Source organism: Heliangelus exortis, chromosome W (assembly GCF_036169615.1).
Source record: "Heliangelus exortis chromosome W, bHelExo1.hap1, whole genome shotgun sequence".
Taxonomy (NCBI): Eukaryota; Metazoa; Chordata; class Aves; order Apodiformes; family Trochilidae; genus Heliangelus; species Heliangelus exortis.
In genome coordinates, this window is record NC_092453.1 from 5612628 (window position 1) to 5624631 (window position 12004).

Here is a 12004-nt window from a genome sequence, read left to right on the forward strand (position 1 = left end):
TTGTAGCCATTGTTGTTCAGGTGTCTGTGAATATTTTCATGTGCTATCATATGTTGGTGAGGAATAATGCAACTACAACTAGGGGAACGAGCACACACCTCATAAAGAGAGCACCCCCACTCCTGCCGCTTCTCGCCCCCCCTCACGCAAGGGCACAACTCAGATAAGGCCGGCCAGCATTGCCAGTGTTTCTGCTACAGCTGCAGCTGCTGTCTCTACCCCCACAGACACTGCTGCTGCTCAGAAAACGAGCCCTGCTGCTGCTACTGCTGCAGATACCACAGCCTCTCCCCCTCAGCCCACACAGCTACTTGTTGACCCTGTAACTAGGAGAAAAGGAAAACAATGGAAATCACAAATGAGCCTTAACCCTTCCAAGGCGGAACGAGACGACCAGGTGATAGAGGAAATAGAGGATACTGCCTCTCCTCCTAGAGCAGCTAGAAGAGACTCTAAAGCAGAGTCAGCTGAGGACTCAGACTCAGAATCTGTTCAGTCTTATTCCATGAGAGACTTGCGTACTCTGAGAAAAGACTATAGCCGATTTTCAGGTGAACCACTTCTCTCTTGGTTACTCCGATGCTGGACGGACGGGGCTGCTACCATAACATTAACTCAGAAGGAAGCCAGACAGTTGGGATCCCTGGCCAGAGATGCAGGTATTGATCGAGCATTTGGGGAAAAGGCTGGAACCACCAGCCTATGGAAGCGACTCTTGTCAGCTGTAAAGGAGAGATATCCCTATAAAGAGGAAATAGCCTGCCCACAGGTCAAAGCACCCACACTTGGAAAAGCTCTCAAGTATCTGGAGGAATTGGCTGTACGAGACGTGATCTATAATGCTGATGACATTGAAGATCCTTATCACGTACCGTGCCCTAGACCTATGATGCAAAGGTTTGTGCATACTGCACCACCACCTTTTAACCATACACTATCAGTAATGCTATGGGTTCCTGCAGATGTGGATGCAACTGTGGGTAATGTGATTAAAACAGTATGAAAGTGTGAAGATGCTGTCACAGCCCCTCGTCGGGCTTGGGTCTCAGCTTTAAAGAGAACATCTGAGAAAGTGCATTCACCCCTTTTTCCTCAGACAGAAGGAGGACCCCGCATTGCAGCCATTAAGAGGAGACGCCCTCCTATGAGACGGAATTGAGAGAAACAGACTTCAGCAAGAGGAATCCTATGGGCACTCCTGTGTGAGTATGGAGAGGACATGAAAAAGTGGGATCAGAAACCTACTGCTGTCCTAGAGGAGCAAGTATGTAAGTTGCTGAGTAAGACGAAGGCAAAAGGAGGTCCTTCTAAAAAGATGGCTGCTCAAGTCTCCAGTGTGGAGTTACCCAATTCAAATATGCTGGTGACTCAAGATCCCTCTACATCAGGTGTGAGTACTGGGGATGCAAACTCCAGTAACGCACATACTGACAATGCTGTATGTGCTCAAGCTTAGAGGTGCCCTGCCTCCAGCCAGGTGGAGGAGAGGGACAACCGAATTTATTGGATTGTGTGGATTCGATGGCCTGGCACATTAGAGCCACAAAAGTATAAAGCCTTGGTGGACACTGGTGCACAGTGCACACTAATGCCATCGAATCAGAAAGGGACAGAATCCGTCACTATTTCTGGAGTGACGGGGGGATCCAAAGAACTGACTATTGTGAAGGCTGATGTGAGCCTCACTGGAATAAAGTGGCATAAGCACCCAATAGTGACTGGTCCAGATGCTCCTTGCATACTTGGCATAGACTACCTCATGGGAGGTGATTTTGAGGACCCGAAAGGGTACCGGTGGTCCTTTGGTACTGCAGCTATTAAGACTGAGAATGGAGAATGGCTGCATGCTTTGTTTGGCCTTTCAGACAAATCCTTTGTAGTGGGTTTGCTGAGAACTATAAACCAGCGGGTGCCGACTGCTATTTCAGTAGTGCATCTAAGACAATATCGTGTCAAGAGAGATGCTGTGATCCCCATTCACAAGCTGATCCAGCAACTAGAGAGCCAGGGAGTGATCAGCAAGACTCACTCACCCTTCAACAGTCCTGTATGGCCAGTGCGAAAGCCTAATGGAGAATGGAGGCTGACAGTGGACTATTGTGCCCTGAATGAGGTTACTCCACCACTACGTGCTGCTGTGCCGGACATGCTAGAACTTCAGTATGAGTTGGAGTCAAAGGCAGCCAGGTGGTATGTAGGCAGCAGGTGCCAGGACGGTGCTCGCCCTGCCTGTGCCCAGTTGGGACTGGCCCAGGTGCGCATGCCCGATTTCGGCAGGGTGTGGTTCGAGAGGTTCCAGAGCCAGGCGGATCGAAGTTAGTTCTCTGATACTAGCCTGAACCAACACTAGCTCAATCGACTCTGTTCGCGAACCGAGCTCGCGCCCACGGCGAGATTCGTCTCACGCAACATCTGGTGGAGAATGCGGGCATGCGCACCTGGGCCAGTCCCAACTGGGCACAGGCGGGGCGAGCACCGTCCTGGCACCTGCTGCCTACAGTGGTATGCTACTATTGACATTGCTAATGCATTTTTTGCTATTCCTATAGCACCAGAATGCAGGGCACAGTTTGCTTTCACCTGGAGAGGTATCCAGTACACTTGGAATCGACTGCCCCAGGGGTGGAAACACAGTCCTACCATCTGCCATGGACTGATCCATGATACCTTGGAAAAGGGTGGAGCTCCAGAACATCTACAGTACATCGATGACATCATTGTGTGGGGTGACACAGCAAAGGAAGTTTACGAGACAGGTAAGAAGATAATTGAAATCCTTCTAGAGGCTGGTTTTGCTATTAAAAGGAGCAAGGTAAAGGGACCTGCGCAAGAGATACAGTTTCTGGGAGTTAAGTGGCAAGATGGACGTCGCCACATCCCAATGGACGTGATTAACAAAATAACAGCTATGGCCCCACCAACTACCAAAAAAGAAACTCAGTCCTTCTTAGGAACTGTTGGTTTCTGGAGGATGCATATTCCTCTTTATAATCAGATTGTGAAACCTCTCTACGAGGTTACCCGAAAGAAGAAAGACTTTAAATGGGGCTCAGAACAACAAGCTGCTTTTGAGAGTATTAAACAGGAGATTGTGCAGGCAATGGCCCTTGGACCAATTCGAACAGGGCCAGACATTAAAAATGTTCTTTACACCGGAGATGGAGGTGATGGCCCTACATGGAGCCTCTGGCAGAAAGCTCCAGGAGAGACTCGAGGCCGACCTCTAGGATTTTGGGGTTGAAACTACAAAGGCTCCGAAGCCAACTACACAGCCACTGAAAAAGAGATACTGGCCGCATACGAAGGAGTTAGAGCTGCTTCAGAAGTGATTGGTACTGAAGCACAGCTCCTCCTGTTGCCACGATTACCTGTACTGGGTTTTATGTACACAGGTAGAGAATCTTCCCATCATGCTACCGATGGTACCTGGAGTAAATGGATTGCTTTACTCTCACAGAGAGCTAGGATAGGAAGACTTGATCGTCCAGGAATTGTAGAAGCAATAACACATTGGCCAGAAGGCAAACACTTCGGAATGCCACCAGAAAAAGTGATAAAACGGGCTGAAGAAGCCCCACCATACGACCAAATACCAGAGGATGAAAAACAATATGCTCTCTTCACTGATGGATCCTGTTGTCTGGTAGGAGGCCATCGAAGGTGGAAAGCTGCTGCATGGAATCCTACACGACTAGTTGCAAAAACAGATGAAGGAGATGGTGAATCAAGTCAATTTGCAGAGGTCAAAGCCATCCAATTGGCTGTGGACATTGCTGAACAAGAAAAGTGGCCGAGACTTTATCTCTATACTGACTCATAGATGGGAGCAAATGCCTTATGGGGTTGGTTAAAGCAGTGGAAACAAAACAACTGGCAACATAGAGATAAACCTATCTGGGCTGCTGAACTGTGGAAAGACATTGCTGCTAGGTTAGAGGAACTTGATGTAAAAGTGCGTCACGTAGATGCCCACGTACCTTCATATCGAGCTACTGAGGAACATCAAAACAACCAACGAGCAGATGAAGCTGCTCAAGTGTTCCAAATAGATCTGGACTGGGACCATAAAGGTGAACTGTTTTTAGCCAAATGGGCCCACAATGTTTCAGGTCATCAAGGCAGGGATGGAACATATCGATGGGCTCGTGACCGAGAGGTGGATTTATCTTTGGACGCTATTGCGCAGGTTATCCACGACTGTGACATATGTGCTGCAATTAAGCAAGCTAAAAGGTTGAAACCTCTGTGGTATGAAGGGAGATGGTCAAAATATAGGTATGGGGAGGCCTGGCAAGTCGATTACATCACACTGCCTCAAACCCGCCAGGGTAAGGGCTATGTGCTTACAATGGTGGAGGCAAGTACAGGATGGATGGAAACATATCCTGTGCCTCATGCCACAGCCCGGAACACCATCCTGGGCCTAGAGAAACAAGTCTCATGGAGGCATGGTACACCAGAAAGAATTGAGTCAGATAATGGAACTCATTTCAAAAATAGTCTTATAAATAACTGGGCCAAAGAACATGGTATTGAGTGGATATACCATATCCCCTATCATGCACCAGTGTAGAGAGAACCACAAGTCCTCAGGTGTCGCCGATAATGAACTGGGAGCTTAGGCCCAGCTGTGCCCAATAATTAGGGCCTGCCCCAGCCGGAAATGGGCGGGGCTGAAGGGCAAAATAAAAGGCATGCTCCCAGAAGCAGAGAGAAGACAAGTGATGAAGATGCCGGAGGAGAGGGATGGCAAGAGAGCTCTGGAGAAGAGCTGAGTACCCGAGACAATGGCTCGCCGCAACAATTGGTGGAGAATGCGGGCAACAACAGCAGCCGTGAACACTGAGGTATTATAAAAGCTCTACACGACCACGTTGGTGCGGGAAGCTCTACAAAGCCTGCCTTAAATGCGGAAGGCGATATAAAGAGCTTTGAAATACGCAACCACGTCAGATGGTGCCACTATTTTGGTGCGGGATGCTCTATAAAGAGCTCCAAATATGCAACCACGAGTGAAGCTCCCCAAGGCCAGGCTTAAATGCTGTAGGCGACGTGAAGAGTTCGGAGTAAAAGCCCAGCACGGCAAGACAACAGCCCGGAATGGCGAGCCAGCCAGGAGAGAAGAATGAGGCTCAAAGGGCGCAGCAAGTTGACGCGTGGAATTCAGTCCCGAGGAATGCTGAAGCTGAAGCGGAGCTCTGAGTGCGCATCAAGTCAGTGCGGTCCTGAAACGGAGCCTCCCAGGGACACGCGATAGTGCGGTCCTGTATCGGAGCCTCCCAGGGACACGCGATGCGGTCCTGAAACGGAGCCCCCAGGGACACGCAATAGTGCGGTCCTGAAATGGAGCCTTCCAGGGACACGCGATAGTGCGGTCCTGAAACGGAGCCCCCAGGGACACGCAATAGTGCGGTCCTGAAACGGAGCCTCCCAGGGACACGCGACGCGGTCCTGAAACGGAGCCCCCAGGAACACGCGATAGTGCGGTCCTGAAACGGAGCCTCCCAGGGACACGCGATAAGACTGGTGCGCTGAATGCTCGGAGAAGCCTCTGCATGGCTAGGCATCCCGAGGTGGCGAGTACCAGCGAAAACTGAGCTGGTGTTTTTAAGACCTCATCTCCTGCTAACAGAGGCTAAAGAGCCCGAATTTTCCCTCCTCAAAAAATAGGCGAAAAAATGTTGAAAAATAATGAAAAAAGTAATAAATTAATTGTAAATTATTGCTATTTTTCAACAAACAACAAAAAGGGGGGAAATGTAGAGAGAACCACAAGTCCTCAGGTGTCGCCGATAATGAACTGGGAGCTTAGGCCCAGCTGTGCCCAATAATTAGGGCCTGCCCCAGCCGGAAATGGGCGGGGCTGAAGGGCAAAATAAAAGGCATGCTCCCAGAAGCAGAGAGAAGACAAGTGATGAAGATGCCTGAGGAGAGGGACGGCGAGAGAGCTCCGGAGAAGAGCCGAGTCCCTGAGAGAATGGCTCGCCGCAACACACCAGCCTCAGGTAAAACTGAAAGGTACAATGCACTGTTAAAAACTACCTTAAAGGCAATGGGTGGTGGAACTTTCAAAAACTGGTACAGGCACTTGGCAAAAGCTACCTGGTTGGTTAATACCAGGGGTTGTCTAGTTTAATCAGTAATGCATGGACTCTTTAGATGAGCATCAGCAATCATAGACTCATTACTTAGTGAATTTTAGCACAGAGAGGTAGTAATAATTTGTGTATAGTTATGTTTAGGGATAGGATATAGTAATGATTGGAGCATGACGCAAATGGTATGGAATAAGGGGTGGAATGTCCTGGTTTGGGCCAGGATAAAGGTGATTTTCTGTCTTGTACTTTTGCTTTTAGCTAAGTCTCTTGTAAGTAGTTGTACTTGCTGAAATTAACAGCAAGTTTCTCAGACAGTGTGTGTTTCTAGGACTGATAACACTTGATGTTTATAGTTACTGCTAGAGACTGGTATGCAGAGCCAAGGACACTGCTCAGCTCTGAAGAAAACATAAAGAGGTTCCACCTGCAGCCTCCTTTGGGGAGGAACGGACGAGATAGATGCCAGAATTGACCAAACAGAGTATTCCATCCCATATACGTCATCCTCAGTATAAATTTGAGGGATCACGAGGGCCAAGCCAGATTTCCAGCTTCCGGCTGCCTGCCCTTCCTGCCTTTCCTGCTTCCATTCCTTCACCCCGGCATCCTGGAAGGATCCCGTCCGTTTGCCTGGCTGTGCTCCTGATCCGTGCCAGCCCTTATCTGTGTGTTCCTGCCTCCAGTTCCCAACTGCTGCCGACTCCAGGAGTCCAGCCTGGACTTTCCCAGGGCTGCCCTGCAGCCTCGGTGGTGACGTGAGAGCTATTGGGGGAAAGGAGGGAGGAATGTGGTATCCATTTTCTTGTGTGTTTGTGTATATATTTATTAATTTTTCCTATTTATCATTACTGTTTCATGAAAGTTGTGTAGTTTAGTTTCCAACCCATAAGTCTCTCTCTCCCTTATTCTCTCTCCTTTCTTATCCGGGAGGAGAGAGAGATTAATAGAGAGCGTCTGTTACTTGGTTTAATTGCCGGGCCAGTGTTAAACCGTGACAGATTTATTGGCGCCCAACGTGGGGCTCGAACCCACGACCCTGGGATTAAGAGTCCCATGCTGTACCGACTGAGCTAACCAGTGTTAAACCGTGACACCCACAAAATGTGGCAGTACATAGGAGGGGAGATCTTTGTGAGCTTTTTAAGTAGAGGCCTCCTGCATGGCACCTTGTCAGGATCTTCAGGTGTTTCCCATCATCATAGATGCCCTCCCGAAGTGCCATCTCCCTCCCATATTTGATGCCTCTTTCCATGGTGATCCATTTAATAGGGTGACATTCTATATCCTCCTTATAAGGATATCGGCTTTTTACCGCTGGCAAAATGCGTTTCCAAAGATTATAAGTACTGGCTTTTCTCCTAATTACCTTATCAATGCTCCCATCTCTGGCTAACTATCCCGTCTACGGCACCTCTCTGCCCTCCAGGTCTTCCGTATCTGCTCCCTCGTCCTAGCAGCATCCATGCTGTCAGTAATTCACCTTCATTCCGAGCATAATCCTTTCTTATATTTCATATCTCTTTCAGAGACATAGATTGAACAGTTATCTCAGGATCCAAATCACTCTCCTGTGTCATTTCTGCTTCAGGCCGACACTCTTGCTGACTACTTCTCTGTACTTCTCCCAGGGTAACTGTTCTTGCTTCCATCCTCTGTAAACTTTGTTTTTACCCCTAAGTGTGCCCTGGATTTCCTTGCTCATCTATTCTGGCCTTGATGTAAACACTTGGAAAATACAAAATATGTCTCTCGAATCAGTATTTTTTCTGCTCTTTTAAAAATATACCAAACATATTCTCAATTAACAGATTTTTACCCTAAACTTAACTAGCTTCTGTTTTGTATCATGCTTGACAGGCACCTAAAGATAAGAGTGCTTAGCAGGTCGCCTCCTAGTATATGGTCCAGACAAATACAATAAAGTTAGCAAAGTAACAAAGACTGAAAGATAAGAATAAATAAAAGAGAAATTCTTGGGATGGCAAAGTCTGTGTCATCTTTAGCAAGTCTGTGTGCCAGTGATTTATGACAAGACAGAACCCTTTTTGCTGTATAAAAACTCCAAGAGAAAAGGAGAAGATGCAGCTCTCTCTTCCCCCCCTTCTCTCTCTCCACTTTGGCTTCAGCTACGGGACAGCAACAGCAGAGGAAAGGAAAAGCCTAGAACATCAACCAAGCAGGAATGACAGGTCCTATGCCCCCCCCACTCCAGCCAGAGGCCAGGGCCGGCGGACGGTGATGAAACTTAATTGCTCTCTTGTTCTTTCCTTTTCTTAACAACTCTCTCCCCAAAGTGACTAATTTATGTAAATTCTCTCCTCTTGTAAACTTGTTTTTTTCTTTTAAAGGTGGTGTTATTGTCTCCTTTCCCTAAAGTAAGTGTTTGTTATTTGCTTAAATCATAAAGATGTTATTTTTGTAAATTTGTGCGACGTCTATGAGTAGTGGCATTGGTCCTGGGCATGCAGGATGTGATCCTTGAATATGGACCAGCTTTCCTGGGCTCCCTTCCCATCCAGGGCTTTGTCCTATTCTACCCTACCAAGCAGATCCTTGAAGTCTGCCCTTTTAAAAAAACATAAAATGTGCTCATCTTACTTTGCACTTTCCTTGCTACCCTAAGGATCTTGATTTTTTCAGGGTATCTCCATCAGCTCCTCATCTGTCCCCAGGTTGGGCTGTGCGCACTCCAGCTGGTGGGCTAGGCACAGACTGGTGGGAAGCAACTTTTTAGCAGGGCCTGTTGCAATAGGCCAAGGAATAATGGATTTAAACTAGATATAAGGAAGAAACTTTTTACAATGGGGGTCATGAAACACTGGAACAGGCTGCTCAGAGATGTGGTAGATGCCCCATCCCTGAAAATATTTAAGGTCAGCTTGTGTCATGGTTTAATACTGGGCTGGCAATTAACCAAATGACAGATGCTCTCTATTAATCCCCCTCCCTGATAAAGAAAGGAGAGAGAATAAGAGAGAGAGACTTAAAGGTTGGAAACTAAACTACACAGCTATAATGAAACAGTAATGATAAGGAAAAAAAATATATACAAATATACAGAAAAGGATACCGCGTTCCTCCCACCTTTCCTCAATAATGCTCATGTCACCACCAAGGCTGCAGGACAGCGAGCTCTGGGAAAGTCCAGGCTGGACTTCCGGAGTCAGCAGCAATTGGGAGTTGGAGGCAGGAACACACAGAATCAGGCTGGTACGATTGGATCTACAGGCAGACAAATGGATGGAATTCCCCCAGGATGCCAAAGCAAACAGAAACAGGCAAAGAAGGGCCAAAGGGAAGAGCGAGGGGTGAAGACAAAGGGGTTCGACCCTCATGATCCCTCAAATTGATACCGAGTATGATGCGTATGGGATGGAATACTCTGGTCAATTTTGGTCATTCATATTATCCGCTCCTCCGTAAAGGAGGGTTGCAGGTGTGACCTCTTTACTCCCTTTCTCTTTCTAGAGCACAAGATGTTCCTCAGAACCAAACAGTGGCCTTGGTTCTGCTTACTAATCTCTAGCTGTAACTATAAACATAGAAGCAAACACTGACTGGGAAGCTTGCTGTTAATTTCAGCAAGTACATCTACTTATGAGAGACTTAGCTGAAAGCAAAATTACAAGACAGGAAATGAGCTCTATCGTGGCCCAAACCAGGACATTCCACACCGTATTCCATACCATTTGCATCATGCTCCAGTCATGACTATCTCTTGTCCCTAAATACACCTAAACACAAATTATTACTATTTCTCTATACTAAAACCCACTAGGTTAATTTAGTCTATGATTGCAGATGTTCATCTATTGTATCAGACTCTTAAGGCAAGGAACAGTTGTCACAGTTTATGTCCAGGGTCCACCGGTTGCAGATTACATATGTTAACTTTGAGGAAGTTACTGGATGTCAGTGAATGAACCTAGTTTCATCACCTCAACATTATCCTGAAAAACACTTATTGAACACTGTTAGTTTATGCAACAAGTCACATAACAGCAATTAATGTGGGGCACAAATCCACAACCCCCAAAATTCCACGATCTATCAACTGAGCTAGTCAAGCGAAAATTAGGTATTCTAACCCAGTATTAGAATCCCTTGTGGTACACGTTGTGCTTCATCTTCCGTCATCACCCACCAAGTCTTTCCAGGCCCTTGAGCGAAAGTAACTCCACAAATGGGTTTGCCTTTGCCCAAGGCACGATAAACCCAAACTGTTTTCCCTAGCAGATTCTTTTCATGCACCACAGGCACTTTGTCCCCATCTACTGTGTGTAGAAGATCTGACTGAGCAGGACCAGCTTGGTTGATGGAACCCCTGGTGTTAACTAACCAGGTGGCTTTTGCCAAGTGCTTGTCCCAGTTTTTAAAGTTTTGTCCTGGTTTGGGCCAGGATAAAGGTGATTTTCTGTCTTGTACTTTTGCTTTTAGCTAAGTCTCTTGTAAGTAGTTGCACTTGCTGAAATTAAGAGCAAGTTTCTCAGACAGTGTGTGTTTCTAGGACTGATAACACTTGATGTTTATAGTTACTGCTAGAGACTGGTGTGCAGAGCCAAGGACACTGCTCAGCTCTGAAGAAAACATAAAGAGGTCCCACCTGCATCCCTCCTTTGGGGAGGAACGGACAAGATAGATGCCAGAATTGACCAAACAGAGTATTCCATCCCATATACGTCATCCTCAGTATAAATTTGAGGGATCACGAGGGCCAAGCCAGATTTCCTGCTTCCAGCTTCCGGCTGCCTGCCCTTCCTGCCTTTCCTGCTTCCATTCCTTCACCGGCATCCTGGAAGGATCCCGTCCGTTTGCCTGGCTGTGCTCCTGATCCGTGCCAGCCCTTATCTGTGTGTTCCTGCCTCCAGTTCCCAACTGCTGCCGACTCCAGGAGTCCAGCCTGGACATTCCCAGGGCTGCCCTGCAGCCTCGGTGGTGACGTGAGAGCTACTGGGGGAAAGGGGGGAGGAATGTGGTATCCATTTTCTTGTATATTTGTATATATTTATTAATTTTTCCTATTTATCATTACTGTTTCATTAAAGTTGTGTAGTTTAGTTTCCAACCCATAAGTCTCTCTCCCTTATTCTCTCTCCTTTCTTATAAGGGAGGAGAGAGAGATTAATAGAGAGCGTCTGTTACTCGGTTTAATTGCCGGGCCAGTGTTAAACCGTGACAGATTTATTGGCGCCCAACGTGGGGCTCGAGCTAATTGGCTCGAGTCCAGTTTAAATTTTGACTAATTTGCCTGAATAGTTTGAATTCCAACTCCAGTGGAAGAATGGCTTTGCTGAGCTGGAATCAGACCTTGTTCTTTGGAAATTTCACAGGGTTGGAGATTAAACCAATCATGCCGTACCTTTGGTATTTAGGGTATGTGATATGTATTTTTGCAGCTGGAGTTGCTGTTACTATGTGGGTTTTCTTTCGTAAGAGCTGCTTAAGAACCATCGTTGCAATAGGGTCCTCAATACTGATGTATATCATGGTGCATGGTGCAGTAATGTTTCATACAGAGATAAAAAACTTGGTTGGTAACTACACTCCTAGTTTTGATTTGGGAAATTATACCATTCCATCGTATTTTGGGCTGACTCCCCCAGATTTTAGTAACAATAGCATTTCATTTCTCAATCTTCTGGTGGGTGTTGTTAATTTTTCTCATATAGTGGTGAGAAGAAACACAAAAACCACAATAATGAGACTGAGCATGCCTTTTCGGAGGCCGAGAGTTGCTGTTCGGAGAGTGAGAGCTGCTCCTTGTACAGAGAGCACCCCCACTCCAGCCGCTTCTCGCCCCCCCTCACACAAGGGCACAACTCAGATAAGGCCGGCCAGCATCGCCAGTGTTTCTGCTACAGCTGCAGCTGCTGTCTCTACCCCCACAGACACTGCTGCTGCTCAGA

General features: G+C 47.0%; 1 non-coding gene across 1 annotated transcript; it reads right to left on the reverse strand.

Annotated features, from left to right (window-relative positions):
- Positions 1-7105: 7105 nt before the first annotated feature.
- TRNAK-CUU (transfer RNA lysine (anticodon CUU)) lies at positions 7106-7184 on the reverse strand. The gene has a single exon. It is a non-coding gene; the product is annotated as a tRNA-Lys (tRNA).
- Between the last annotated feature and the right edge of the window lie 4820 nt (positions 7185-12004).